The 15552-nt window shown below is 45.3% G+C and overlaps 1 protein-coding gene across 1 annotated transcript in view; it reads left to right on the top strand.

Moving 5' to 3' along the window:
• LOC125462240 (acyl-coenzyme A synthetase ACSM3, mitochondrial-like) overlaps positions 1-15552 on the top strand; it is a 654353-nt gene that overhangs the window by 229379 nt on the left and 409422 nt on the right. The window contains exon 2 of the mRNA XM_059654111.1: positions 954-1059. The gene's annotated coding sequence lies outside the window, so the exon portion shown is untranslated. The remainder of the gene's footprint in view (positions 1-953; positions 1060-15552) is intronic.

Genomic DNA, 15552 nt, shown 5'->3' with positions numbered 1-15552 from the left:
TGGGAAATCATATATTTAAGTCTGTCACTGGGAGTTAAAAATCACCATTTACAAGTTATCACTCACTGGGAGCATTGTTATAAATCATATTATGTTAGCATTTTGCAAGCTATTAATTATAAGCAGTATTTAAACAGATCAAAATTCTAATTTAGATATAACTTCAACAATATTTCACAGAATTACACAGATTGTACTACATAAAAACAATCTATTTGACACAGCTGCTCTATGTTAATGTTTCTAGTTTTAATGTTTCCCATGTGAATCCTCCCCCTCGATTTGTCAACACCATCAGCACATTCTTCCATATGTTTCTCCCTCACTGTTTATCTAGCTTCCCCTTAATCCACCTCCAATACTTGTATCATCTGCTCCACATGGTAGGAAGTATTTTAAACCAGCTTTGATTAAAGAAATTTCTCCTGAATTTGGGGTTAAATTCATTAGAGGCTATTTTATTGTTTACAATCCTTAGTTTCATGCTCTTTCACAGGAAGAAAGATATTTTCCATTTCTACTCCATCAAAAACCCTTCATAATTTTAAAGACCTCCATTTGGCCAACTCCCAAGTTTTCCCTTTTCTAGGACAGAAATTGGAATAAACTTGTTTTTAAAATGAATGTGTATTCTCTGAGGTCTTATCAATTAATATATGTTAGTGCACTTTGTTTAACTTTACACGCGTCCAGTTCCTCCACCACCAACACTCAGTAGCAACAGTGTGCACTGTTTGCAAGATGCATTGCAGAAAATCACCAAAGATTCTTAAGCCACAATCTTCCAAACCCATGACCTCTTCCATCTCAAAGGATCAGGGCAGCAGATACAGGGGAACACCACCAGCTGCAAGTTCCCCTCTAAGCTACTCACATTCCTACTTGGAGTTATGCCACTCTTCCTTCAGTGTTGCTGGGCAAAAATCCTAACAGCATTTTGTATCAACCTACAGCACATGGACTGAAATCGCTCAAGAAGGCAGCTCACCATCAGCTTCTTAAGGCAACAAGGGACAGACAGTAAATGCTGGCCTAGCCAGTGACAACCATGTCCGACAGGTAAGAGCATAAAAAAATGCCCATTGCTGTGCAGTGTGCTCCGAAACAAAACTCTATCGCAATACGTTGTGTCACAGCGTCAAATCATGGCAGCAGAAGACTGGTCTGTGACATGGTTACAATCTTGGGGAAATTTCTCACATTATTCATGCAGTAAAGTCTGTCCATGAAGAGAAATGGAACTGCAGTACAAGGCCGTAGGTCCAAGATTTGGTGTTAATGGATGGGTAACTGACTTGACCTGATGTAACAATGTAGAGGAGGGGTTTGTGAGTCCCCGTCTCTTATCCGTTCCCTTTTTTTCATTACCTTGAAGGAATGTAAAACAGGTTGCCAATTTGCTTTCTACCTATCGCACCAAGTCAAAATCTACTACTGTAGTGTAAAGTGATCTAACGAGTAGGAGAATGTATAAAAAATTCTTTTAAAACATTCTCCATTTTGCAGTGTGTCATCCTGCTCATTCATCACTTCATAAATTTATATGTTATTCATCAAATATTTTACCCAGAAATACATGTTTGTATTCAGTGTTAACCTGGGATCTGTATTGGCTTCTATACATAACTTTAATATTTCCATCTTTGCTTTCAATTCCCTACACGGTTTTGGCTCTCTTTTTTCCTGTAAATCCTTCATGCTGTACAATCTTCTGAGATTTCCGAGCTCCTCCAGATTGATCTCTTGCATCAGAGATAATGGGAACTGCAGATGCTGGAGGATCCAAGGTAACAAAGTGTGAAGCTGGATGAACACAGCAGGCCAAGCAGTATCTCAGGAGCACAAAAGCTGACGTTTCGGGCCTAGACACTTCATCAGAGAGGGGGATGGGGAGAGGATTCTGAAATAAATAGGGAGAGAGGGGGAGGCGGACCGAAGATGGAGAGAAAAGAAGATAGGTGGAGAGGTACCGGAGGGAGGAGGGTAACTTCTTCAGGTTAGGCATCCCTGGAAGAGGCTTCGCAGTGAGGTTAAAATTGTATCAGAGATAATGGGAACTGCAGATGCTGGAGAATCCTCTCCACCTATATTCTTTTCTCTCCATCTTCGGTCCACCTCCCCCTCTCTCCCTATTTATTTCAGAACCCTCTCCCTATCCCCCTCTCTAATGAAGGGTCTAGGCCCGAAACGTCAGCTTTTGTGCTCCCAAGATGCTGCTTGGCCTGCTGTGTTCATCCAGCTTCACACTTTGTTATCTTGATCTCTTGCATCTCCCTTGTTTTAATCCCCAGTTTTATTTACTCCATCGTTAACAGTTGTGCCTTCAGTTGTCTGCTGCTTAAATTCTGAAATTCCCCCTTTCTCCCTCCCAAACTCTCTCTTTGAGATACTCTTTGAAAATGTACTTTTTTTAATTAGGCTTTGGTCATCTTCCTTTATGTAGCTTAAACTTTCGATGGCTTATTCACATTAAAGGTAGTGCCTAAATGCCAATTTGGTGTTAACACAGTGTGGAGCTGGAGGAACACAACAGGCCAGGCAGCATCAGAGGAGCAGGAAAGTTCTGAAGAAGGGTCCTAATCTGAAACGTTGACTTTCCTGCTTCTCTGATGCTGCCTGGCCTGCTGTGTTCCTCCAGCTCTACACTGTGTTATCTCAAACTCCAGCATCGACTGTTCTTTCTACCTCTGCCAATTTGTTGTTCTATTTGTCTTGCATTAAAGGTTTTGCATCCTTAAATGATCTTCTGCTACATGCACTTGTGTCATCTAAGAGTGGAACATTGAACTAAAGGCATGATGCTAAACTTCGATGAAAGTACAATATGCAAGAACTGAGGTTAAACACGATGGATGAAAATACGTTTCTGCCAAAAATGTTTGATGAATATGATGTGAGATTATTGGGAATAAAGCTATTTCGGCAAAACAGAGCAACACAAGACTTTGGGAACATCACAGTACTTGAAAGGAGATCTGACGGAGAGCCCAGCTCTTGGGGGCATTCTGGTCTCACAGGCCTTTGTATCTTTCTCTCAGGGAATGATGGAGCGGATGACGGTAATCCTATTTGCCCATTCTAATTTCATAGCTATCATCCAGAAGGTTCCTTGACTTGGTTTACAATTGATGAAACTGTGTTGGTCATTTCCTGTGCACTGATTTTCTCAGTTGTTAACGCAGTTAGGTAATTCTCCCTCAGACTGGAGCCAAGTTTTGGACTTAGGGACTTGTCCTTTCTCTTTTGTTTGCTGGTCATCTCTGGTGAGGTCAGCATTCATTTTCCATCTCTAATTACCGAGAGGGCATTGCTGTTGATATGGAACCACATGTAGACAGGTGAGGATAACAGATTTCCTTTCCTGAAGGACATCAATGAACCAGATGGGTTTTTTCAACAATGGTTTCATGGTCATCTTTAGACCTCTAATCCTTAACTCCAGATTGAGTCCAAATTCCAACCTTTTCCATGGTCGGATTTGAACCCAGGTCCCCAGAATATTAGCTGTGTTTCTGGATTAATCGTCTAGTGATAATACCACTGGGTCATTGCCTTCCCCAAAGTGTCATTTCTCTCTTTGGGGAACAGGATAGATACAACATTCTAGCAATTATTATTTGGGAAATTTGCCGAGGGAGAAGAACTGTGGCATAGTCAAAGGTTCTACTGCCACAACATAATGCAGTGAATTGCTCAAGATTTTGTTTTACAACGTGCTTCACAACAATGCACATTAAATAGTGACCTCTGGTATATCTAAAACCATCATTATAAAAACAATTTCTCTTTTCTAAGTGAGAAAACTGAGAGGGCGTATAACAGAGCTCTTGAGTTTGGACAGAAGATTTCTTTGTAGCTGCTGACATCAGGCTAAAACAGGCTTTTGCTGCCATTAACATGTTTGCACTGATTCCCAAAGGATGTGCATTTTAGCTATTCATTCAAAGACCTACTGAATTTACATTAAGTCAATATCCTAAAACATTAAATAAAAAATTAGAAGTATTAATCTTCACAATTATAGGGTTCAAACTCTGAAGGTCCATTGGAATTGGCATAATGAAAGGCCAAAACTCATAAAATATTTGCTGCAGTTTCCCACACGGGCCTGATTTAAAAGATGCTACTGAATGGTGTCCATATGATGAAGGTATGCAGAGTGGTGCATTGAGATATCAGCCAGCACACAATGGCTGTTTGGCACTCAATCTATCATTTAGGCCTCACACAGAATAAAGATTGTGTCTTTTTATTTCTCTGCATTTTTGGTTGTGGTCTGAAATTAGATAAGAACTGTTTAAAAATAAAATAAAGAACTGGTAAATGCTTACTGCATTTTTAGAAGCAAGGAATCTGATCCCCATTGTAGGCATTGTTTACATAGTTGCAGGTGAAACACTAGGAGCTAAAGGAGCTGAGGCCTGTGTACAAATGGAGATTTGGTACAGGCAGGTGGGACTAGTTTAGTTTGGGGACCTGGTCAGCACGGACCAGTTGGACCAAAGTGTCTGTTTCCATGATATTTGATTCTGTGACTGTATGATTTTGTTATCGATGACAAAAGTGTTCTGCTTGCCAGTAACTTTGTGATTGGTTCTCACGTACCTAAACCACTGGGGGCTATGATAGAAAAGTCATCAAGCCTCCACCTACTCAGGATGTCTCTCCATTCTCTGCAGTGAAAGCCACTTTATGCCTGAAGAATTCCAATTTATCTTTCCTTTGTTACAAGCTTTATTGAATCAGAGACCTTTTGAATCAGAGAATCAGAGTGAGCCAGCCATCTTGTGCCTCTTGCAAACCAGCAAAAGCATCTGGAGAAGACTGAGGAAAAGCATTCTGATCAGCACAAGGATCTTCTCAGAAGATCCTGTGAACCGAAGCCAGCTTTCCCTCCATCCATAACACCTAGGTTTTTTTTGTCCACTCTGTGATTGTTTGCATGTGTGTGCAATGGGGAGATTATAAGGAGTTAACGTTTTCAGTACTGGAGTTGCTGACAGTTGATGATTTTTTACCTGCAGCTGGGGTCTGTTACTTGTAATAACACGCCCTTCCTGTTAAGTACAGAAACCTGGTCTGCTCTCGCTGTCAATCTTGGTGTGAAAATCAAGTAAAAGGACAATTCTGTGTACTTTTAAACTCTTTAGCTTTTGTGTTAATTCCTGGAATAGGAATGGCAAATTCATGGCATTTTGCTCTCTCTGATTCATAGCTAACTGAACATGAAGGCCCTGTCACTAGGATCATTGAAGGGAATAACCTTGGACCATCAAGTTCTTTTGAGCTCCTGTTGGAAGGTTGAGTTGCCCTTTGAGTGTTGTGCAGGAGGTCTGCAAGCTCACTGGGCCGGTGCCATAATAAAGCTGCTCATTGTCAATGAACAGTTTGTCCCGCTTTTACCAATGCTTGCATTACGCCCACTTCCTATCGGGCTGTAGTAATGCAGGTGGCATTCAGGGCAAACTCTTCCTTGAGTGAGGGGGAGGACGAGGACTCCCAATCAGAGGTTCTGCCCTTTAACGGTTTGCATGGAACTTCGTTCCTAACTGCGCCTCCGTAAGGAGTAGTGTCTGAAGTGACTTGAGGTTTTTAATCAAAGTGAACTCCCCCCTCCTCCCAATGGACCTCCTGCCACACAGCAGGGTGAGGGTAATGCTGCCAATGGCCATGAGGATTACCATCAGCCTACGTTGCACACCAACTGTTGGGAGGAGGGACATCAGAATGAGCTCTCCATCCATCAAGGAGGTGACAGTGACTCTGTATAAAGGGCAGTATGCCTTCTATAAGGCCCTGCATGAAAGGCAGGGACCCTTCACCATCACATTGTCACTGATCAGTGAGAAGCAGGATGGTAGAGCTCATAGATTTGCCAGAACAGTCAGCTTCCCAACGGACCATCAACTGCTGACACTGTGAGTCCCACTGTCAATGGGGAGATGGGTCTCAGTGACAAGGGGTTACCATTCCATGTATTTTCGGAAGAGTATGACCCAGAGAAAGGTTGCCATTCTGTCAGCAGCCAGCATACACTGACAGACTTTGGGTCACCATGACTTTCACCCAGTAACTAGCTCCTTGGTGGAAGGAAAACCTGTTTGGAGCCTCCTGGCCCACTGATGTTTCAGCAATGGATGGGTGGATCACTTCTGGCTGCCACCAGGGGCCAGTCGTGGGTCAAAGCTTTGGCATCACGAAACAATGCTTGTGTTGGCTGGGTGGCTCAAGGTGGGGCTGCCCCGTCACTTCTCACCTGAGAGTGCTGGCCTGCTCTTTCTGACAAATGCAAGGGCAGCTGGAGGATTAGATTAGAAGCAAACAAGTCAGACAGTGCAGCATTCCCTTAACATGGCATTGGATGGTCAGCCCTGAATTTGTGCTCCTGCATTGAGAATGTGACTCACACTAAATGACCTTGGCAATGAACGAAACACAACATTATTCTGAAGATGACAAATTGCATTTAGTGCACAATGTGTTGCCCTATTGTTCTATCATTGTGACTAATCCTGAATATTTGCATGAAATGTAGTTATCTCAGTGATCCAGGCACATGATAGATTATGACAAAACTAATACCCAGGTAGGAATGGAATGACTCATTATCGGATTGCTCGGTGTTTTTACCTCTCCCACAGATAAGAGCTGTTATAATTTCATGAATGTATCCCCAGGCATGATTATAATCAGCAAACTGCTTTCAGTTACAACCAGCTTGCAGTTGACTGTCAGCTCGACAAGGTGGCACAGACCTGATTACTATTGAGCTGCCTACCCTGCAGCATGACAGAAAACACTGAACAAGTCAGAATGAGAGTTAGAACTGTGGACATCTCCTCCCTCCTCCCGCACAATCTTTCCATGGTTCAGTATTCCTTATGCAAATCATTCTTTAAAGGTACAACTGCCACGTTAAATCAGGTGTACAGCACTGTGCTCTCTCCGTGTGTTAGACAGGATACAGCACTGTGCTCTCTCCGTGTGTTAGACAGGATACAGCACTGTGCTCTCTCCGTGTGTTAGACTGGTGTACAGCACTGTGCTCTCCCTGTGTGTTAGACAGGATACAGCACTGTGCTCTCTCCGTGTGTTAGACAGGTGTACAGCACTGTGCTCTCTCCGTGTGTTAGACAGGATACAGCACTGTGCTCTCTCCATGTGTTAGACAGGTGTACAGCACTGTGCTCTCTCGGTGTGTCAGACAGGTGTACAGCACGTGCTCTCTCCGTGTGTCAGACAGGTGTACAGCACTGTGCTTTCTCCGTATGTTAGACAGGTGTACAGCACTCTGTTCTTTCTGTGTGTTAGACAGATGTACAGCATTGTGCTTTCTCTGTGTGTTAGACAGGCATACAGCACTGCCCTCTCTCTGTGTGTTAGACAGGTGCACAGCACTGTGCTCTCTTCATGTTAGAGACAGGTGGAGAGCACCTCTGTGTGTGTGTTAGACATGTGTACAGCACTGTGCTCTCTCCATGCGTTAGTCAGGTGTCCAGCTCTTTGCTCTCTACAAATGTCAGATAGGTGTACAGGAATGTGCGATCTCTGTGTGTTAGACAGATGTACACTACTGCCTTCTTTCCCTGTATTTGACACTGCTCTCTCTCAGTGTGTTAGACAGGTGTAGAACACTTTCCTCTCTCCGTGTCTCAGACAAGTGTACAGCTCTTCCCTCTCTCCATGTTCCAGACAGGTTTACAGCATTCTGCTCTCTCCATGTGTTAGACAGGTGTCCAGCACTGCCAATTCTCCGTGTGTTAGACAGGTGTCCAGCATTGTCCTCTCTCTGTATGTTAGACCGGTGTACAGCACTAAGCTCACTTCATGTGTTAAACAGGTGCACAGCGCTGTGCTCTGTCCATGTGTTTGTCAGGTATACAGCCCTGTGCTCACACTGTACGTTAGACACCAGCAATGCCATTACTCTGTGCATTAGGTAGGTGTACAGCTCTGTGTTCTCTCCGTGTTTTAGACAAGCGTACAGCACTTTGCTCTCTTCACAGGTGTACAGCACTATATTCTCTCTGTGTTTCTGACAGTTGCACAGCAATATGCTCCCAACCATGTGTTCGGTAGGTGTACAGCACTGTGTTCTCTCAGAGTTTTAGACAGGTGTACAGCGCTGTGCTCTCTCTGTGTGTTAGACAGGTGTACACCACTGTGTTCTCTCAGAGTTTTAGACAGGTGTACAGCACTGTGCTCTCTCTGTGTGTTAGACAGGTGTACGGCACTGTGTTCTCTCAGAGTTTTAGACAGGTGTATAGCACTGCCCTCTCTTTGTGTTTCAGACAGTTGTACAGCACTGTGCTCTCTCTCACTGCGTTGGACAGTTGTACAGCACTGTGCTCTCTCTCACTGCGTTGGACAGGTGTACAGCACTGTCTTCTTTCCTTGTGTTGGACAGGAGTACAGCGCAGTGTGTGTCCATGTGTCAGACAGGTGTACAGCACTGTGCTCTCACTGTGTGCAAGGCAGGTGTACAGCACTGTATTCTCTCCATGTGTACACCAATGTGCTCTCATCCCTGTGTTAGACAGGTGACAGAACTGCCCTGTCTTCATGTTTCAGACAGGTGTATAGCGCTGTGCTCTCTCCGTGCAGTAGACAGGTGAACAGCACTGCCGTTCTCCTTGTGTTAGACAGGTGTACATCACTGTGCTTTCTCCTTGTGTTAGACAGGTGTACAGCACTGCCCTTGCTCCGTGTGTTGGACTGTGCTCTCTCTCTGTGCAAGACAGGTGGACAGCAATGTGTGCTCTCCGTCTGTTAGATAGGTGTGCAGCACTGTGCTCACTCCATGTGTGAGACAGATGTACAGGGCTGTACACTCACCTTCTGTTAGACAGGTGTACAGCACTACCTTCTCTAGTTATGTTAAACAGATGTAAAGCACCGTGCTCTCTCTCCGTGTGTTAGACAGGTGTACAGCACTGCCGTCTCCCCGTATGTCAGACGGGTTTACAAAACATTTCACTCTTTGTGCGTTAGACAGGTGTACAGCACTCTGCCCTCTCTCTGTGTTTCAGACAGGTGTAAAGTATTCTGCTCTCTCCATGTGTTATACAGGTGTACAGCACTGTGTTCTCTCCGTGTGTTAGACAGGTGAACAACACTGTGCCCTCTCCCTGTATTAGACAGGTATATAGCACTGTCCTCTCTCTATGTGTTAAACAGGTGCACAGCGCTGTGCACTCTCTGTGTGTCAGACTGGTGTACAGCACTGTGCTCTCCTCATGTGTTGGACAGATGTACAGCACTGCCCTCTCTACGTGTGTCAGACAGGTGCACAGCACTGTGATCTCTACGTGTGTTTGAAACTTGCACAGCACTCTGCTGTCTCTCCATGTGTTACACAAGTGTACAGCACTGTCCTCTCTCCCTATGTCAGACAGGTGTACAGCACTGTGCTCTCTCTGAGTGTTAGACTTGTGTACAGCACTGTGTTCTCTCTCCGTGTGTTACACAAGTGTATAGCACTGTCCTCTCTCCATGTGTCCTACAGGTGTACAGCACTGTGCTCTCTTCCGTGTGTCCTACAGGTGTACAGCACCTCCCTGTCTTTATGTGTCAGACAGGTGCACAGCACTGTGATCTCTCCGTGTGTTTGAAAGTTGCATAGCACTCTGCTCTCTCTCCGTGTGTTAGACAGGTGTACAGCACTGTGCTGTCTCTCTGTGTTACACAGGTATAGAGCACTATGCTCTCTCTCTCTGTGTTAGACAGGTGTACAGCACTATGCTCTCTCTCTCTGTGTTAAACAGGTGTACAGCACTATGCTCTCTCTCTCTGTGTTAAACAGGTGTACAGCACTATGCTCTCTCTCTCTGTGTTAAACAGGTGTACAGCGCTGTGCTCTCTCTCTATGTTAAATAGGTGTGCAGCACTGTGTTCTCTCTCTGTGTTAGACAGGTGTACAGCACTGTGCTCTCTCTCTGTGTTAAACAGGTGTACAGCACTATGCTCTCTCTCTCTGTGTTAAACAGGTGTACAGCACTGTGTTCTCTCTCTATGTTAAATAGGTGTGCAGCACTGTGTTCTCTCTCCGTGCATTAGAAAGTTGTTCACCTCTGTTCTCTCTCTGTGTGTTAGACAGGTGTACAGCACTGTGCTCTCTCCATGTGTTACACAGGTATACAGCACTGTGCTCTCTCTCTCTGTGTTAAACAGGTATACAGCACTGTGTTTTCTCTCTGTGTTAAACAGGTGTACAGCACTGTCTTCTCTCTCTGTGTTTTAGACAGGTATACACTGTGCTCTCTCTCTCTCTCTGTGTTAGACAGGTGTACAGCACTGTGTTCTCTCTCTGTGTTTTAGACAGGTGTACAGCACTGTGTTCTCTCTCCATGTGTTAGACAGGTATACAGCACTGTGCTCTCTCTCTGTGTTAAACAGGTGTACAGCACTGTGTTCTCTCTCCGTGTGTTGGACAGATGTGCAGCACTGTGTTCTCTCTCCGTGTTTTAGACAGGTGTACAGCACTGTGTTCTCTCTCCGTGTGTTAGACAGGTGTACAGCACTGTGCTCTCTCCATGTGTTTGAAAGGTGTGTCCATGTGTTACTCAGCTGTAGCGCACTGAATTTTCTTCATGTGTTAGACAGGTGCACAGCTCTGTGCTCTCTCTCTCTGTGTTAGACAGGTGCACAGCTCTGTGCTCTCTCTCTCTGTGTTAGACAGGTGCACAGCTCTGTGCTCTCTCTCTCTGTGTTAGACAGGTGCACAGCTCTGTGGTCTCTCTCTGTGTGTTAGACAGGTGTACAGCACTGTGCTCTCTCTGTGTGTCAGACAGGTCTACAGCACCGTGGTCTCTCGGTGAGTCAGACAGGTGTACAGCACTGTGCTCTCTCCGAGTGTGAGACAAGTGTACTGCATTGTATTCACTCCGTGCACTCCATAAATGTACAGCAATGTACTCTCTCCATGCATTAGTCAGGTGTACAGCACTGTGTTCTCTACGTGTGTCAGACAGGTGTACAGTACTGTGTTCTGTCCCTGTGTTCAACAGACATCCAGCACTGTGCTCTCTCCGTGTGTTAGACAATTGTACAGCATTGTGCTCCCTCCGTGTGTTGGATAGGTGAACAGCACTGTTCTCTCTCTGTGTGTCAGACAGGTGTACAACACTGCGCTCTCTACACGCATGAGACAAGTGTACAGCCATTGTGTTCTCTCTGTGCATTACACAAACGTACTGCAATATACTGTCTCCATGCATGGACAGGTGTACAGCACTGTGCTCTCTCTGTGTGTTAGACAGGTGCATAGCACTACCTTCTTTCCATGTGTTAGACTGGCGCACAGCACTGTCATCTCTTCGTGTGTTGGACAGGTGCACAGCACTTTGATCTCTCCGTGTGTTCGACAGATGTGCAGCACAGTTCTCTTTCAGTGTGTTAGATAAGTGTACAGCACTTTGGTCACTCTGTGCGTTAGGCAGGTTTACAGCTCTGCCCTTCCTCTGTGTGTTCAACAGGTTTACAGCACTACCCTTTCTCTGTGTGATATACAGGCATTGAGCACTGTACTCACTCCATGTGTTAGACAGGTGTACAGCACTTTGGTCAGTCCGTGTGTCTGACAGGTGTACAGCACTGTGCTCTCTCCGTGTGTTAGACAGGTGTACAGCACTGTGGTCTCTCCGTGCGTTAGACAGTTGTTCACCTCTGTTCTCTCTCTGAGTGTTAGACAGGTGAACAGCACTGTGCTCTCTCCGAGTGTGAGACAAGTGTACTGCATTGTATTCACTCCCTGCACTCCATAAATGTACAGCAATGTACTCTGTCCATGCATTAGTCAGGTGTACAACACTGTGTTCTCACCGTGCATCAGACAGGTGTACAGCACTGTGTTCTCTCCGTGTATCAGACAGGTGTACAGTACTATGTTCTGTCCCTGTGTTCAACAGACACCCAGCACTGTGCTCCCTCCGTGTGTTGGACAATTGTACAGCACTGTGCTCTGTCTGTGTGTCAGACAGGTGTACAACATTGCGCTCTCTACGCGCGTGAGACAAGTGTACAGCCATTGTATTCTCTCTGTGCATTACACAAACGTACTGCATTATACTCTCTCCATGCATGGACAGGTGTACAGCGCTGTGTTCTCTTCATGTGTTTGACAGGCGTATAACACTCTGCTCTGGTCATCTATTAGACAGGTGAACCGCAGTGTGCTCTGTCCGTATGTTAGTAAGGTGTACAGCACTATGGTCTCTCCATGTGTTAAATAGGCATACAGCTCGGTGCTCTCTCTGTGTATTAGACAGGTATACAGCACTGTTCTCTCCCCATGTGTTAGACAGGTGTACAGCACTGTTCTCACTTTGTGTGTTCCAGACCTGTATAGCATTGCACTCTCTCTGTGTGTGAGACAGGTGTACAGCACTGACCGCTGTCTGTGCATTAGACAGGTGTGCAGAACTGTGTTCTCTCCATCAGTTCGACAAGTATCCAAAACTGCTCTGTCTCTGTGTGTTAGACAGGTGCACAGCCTGGTGCTCTCTCCATGTATTAGACAGGTGTGCAGCACTGTTCTCTCTGCGTGTGTTAAACAGGTGTACAGCACTGTGGTCTCTCTGTGTGTTAGACAAGTATACAGTACTATGCTCTCTCTGTGCATTTTACAGTTGTATAGCACTGTTCTCTCTCCATGTGTTAGACAGGCATACAGCACTGTGTTCTCTCCATGAGTCAGACAGGTGAACAACGCTGTGCTCTCTCCAAGTGTTAGACTGGTGTACAGAGCTGCCCTCCCTCCGTGAGTTAGACAGGTGTACAGCACAGAGCTCTCTCCATGTGTTAGACAGGTAGACACCACTGTGCTCTCTCCCTGTGTGAGACAATTGTATACCACTGTTTTCTCTCCGTGTGTTCGAGACATGTAAGGCATTTCCCTGTCTCTGTGTGTTATACAGGTGTATGGCACCACCCTCTCACCATGTGTTAGACATGTGTACAGTACTGTGCTCTCTACATGTGTTAGGTAGGTGTATTCATTGTGCTCTCTCTGTGTGTTAGATAGGTGTACAGCACTGTGCTCTCTCTCGCTCTGTATTAGACAGGATACAGCACTGTGCTCTCTCTGTGTGTCAGACAGGTGTACAGCACTGTGCTCTCTCCGTGTGTCAGACAGGTGTACAGCACTGTGCTCTCTACGTGTGTTAAGCAGGTGTATATCATTGTGCTCTCTTTGTGTGTTAGATAGATGTATAGCACTGTGCTGTCTCTCTCTGTATTAAACAGGTGTACAGCACTGTGCTGTCTCTCTCTGTATTAAACAGGATACAGCACTGTGCTCTCTCCGTGTGTCAGACAGGTGTACAGCACTGTGCTCTCTCCGTGTGTCAGACAGGTGTACAGCACTGTGCTGTTTCTCCGATTTTTAGACAGGTCTACAGTGTTGTGCATTCTCTGTGTTAGAAAGGTGTACAGCACTGTGCTCTTTCTGTGTGTTTGACAGATGTACAGCACTGCTGTCTCTCTCTGTGTTAGACAGCTGTAGAGCATGGTGTTCTCTCCGTCTGTTAGACAGATGTACAAAACGTCTCTGTCTCTATGTGTTATACAGGTGTACAGCACTGTGCTCTCTCAGTGTGTTAGACAGTTGTACAGCACTGTGCTCTCTCTCTGTGTTAGACAGTTGTACAGCACTGTGCTCTCTCAGTGTGCTAGACAGTTGTACAGCACTGTGTTCTCGCTGTCTGTTGAACATGTGTACAGCATTGCCGTGCCTCTAAGTGTTAGACAGGTGTGCATCACTGCCCTCTCTCTGTGAAACACAGGTGCAGAGCCCTGCCTTGCCACTGTGTGTTAGACAAGTATACAGAACTGCCCTCACTGCTTGTGTTAGCCAGGTGTAAGGTGCTGTGCTCTCTCCGTGTGTTAGACAGGTGTACAGCACTGCCCTCTCTCCGTGTGTTAGACAGGTGCAGAGCACTGTGCTCTCTCTGTGTGTTTGACAGATGTATAGCACTACCCTTTCTCTGTGTGTCTGACAGGTGTACAGCACTGTGTTCATTCTGTGTATTAAACAGTTGGATGGCACGATGTTCTCTCCATCTGTTAGACAGGGATACAAAACTGCCCTGTCTCTGTGTGTTAAACAGGTGTACAACACTGTCATCTGTGTGTTACTTAGGTACACAGCACTGTGCTCTGTCCGTGTGTTAGACAGGTATAGAGCACTGTGTTCTCTCTGTGCATTTGACAGTTGTATAGCACTGTTCTCTCTCCATGTGTTAGACAGGCGTGCAGCACTGTGTTCTCTCCGTGAGTCAGACAGGTGAACAACGCTGTGCTCTCTCCTTGTGTTAGACTGATGTACAGAAATGTCCTCTCTCCCTGTGTTAGGCAGATGTGCAGTACAGCACTGTTCTCCCATCGAGGTGTGTGTATCTGGATGGTAAGGGAGGCCAGTGTGATGTGGGACAGTTCAGTAAGAGGTTTGGGTTTGCTGTGATCAGGTGAATGGTTCCCTGCATAATCCTGTCTGGAGCCTTGGATATCAACAGTGAAAATCACCAACTTGTTTTGATAAGCAGCTGACCTGGAGCCCCTGCCACATTAGTTGCCTGCTGTTGACATCTGTCAGAAGGTTTAACTGGTGCGTATTAATTGGTTGTAACCTATTGCCCTTGGGCACCTGGTTCTGGATTAGGGCTGGCTCAGAAATACGGGCGCTACCCACTGCACCACTCATCCGAGTAAAACTGCTCAGTTATTGGAACATTGCAATTCACACCTTTGTGCCATTAAATTCCCAGTGAGCGCTGTGTGGATGTGTTACAAGTACCAGGAGGCTCATTAATCAACCTGTCAACCACATCCCAAGGCTTTTTTACTGTCTGCATTGGTGGAATCTAAAGCAGGGCTAATGACCACCAAGCCTAGCGGACAGCCTGCCCATGTGCTGCTAACCTGCCAGAATGTTTACGGAGATTTGAAGGTACACGGACGAATCAGTCAGACAGCCCACTCTCAGACCTATTGAGGCCGTTTATGTGCTAATTCACTGCTGCATCAAGACACGATCCCAACACCTGCAATAATTTACTCACAATGGGCAGATGCCTGTGCTATATCAGCAGCTTCACAGCTTTCGCTGAATAGGTTTATGCCAAGCAACTGTGAGTCTCCCTTAGCATAGCCCTCCTTTTATGAAAATGGTCTTTCCAAAGCACTGATCCCTCACAGACATCAACATCTGATCTTAATATGTGTAGGTTTGGGGGCATTTCAGTGAATGAGTCAAATTCTTGTAACTTTTTTTCAGTCGACATAATATTTGGCTAAGAACAAAGCGACATTTATCACAGCTTGATGTACAGATGTTTGTGAAATGAGTGGTCACAAATTGCACTGTATTTTAGTGCAAATAAGGGATGGGACTTGTGGAATCTGTGCCAATTCACCCGAAACCTGTGACGATAATAACATATAATAATATCAAATTAACATGGATTTTAAACAACAAAGTTAGAATAAACCAGGAGAACATTACTGAAATTTGAGCCAGTTCAGAACAGTAATAATATCCTAGATTACCTCTTGTGT

Source organism: Stegostoma tigrinum, chromosome 23 (assembly GCF_030684315.1).
Source record: "Stegostoma tigrinum isolate sSteTig4 chromosome 23, sSteTig4.hap1, whole genome shotgun sequence".
Lineage (NCBI taxonomy): Eukaryota > Metazoa > Chordata > Chondrichthyes > Orectolobiformes > Stegostomatidae > Stegostoma > Stegostoma tigrinum.
Note: the sequence above shows the minus strand (reverse complement) of the source record. Positions and strands in the feature narration are given on the sequence as shown.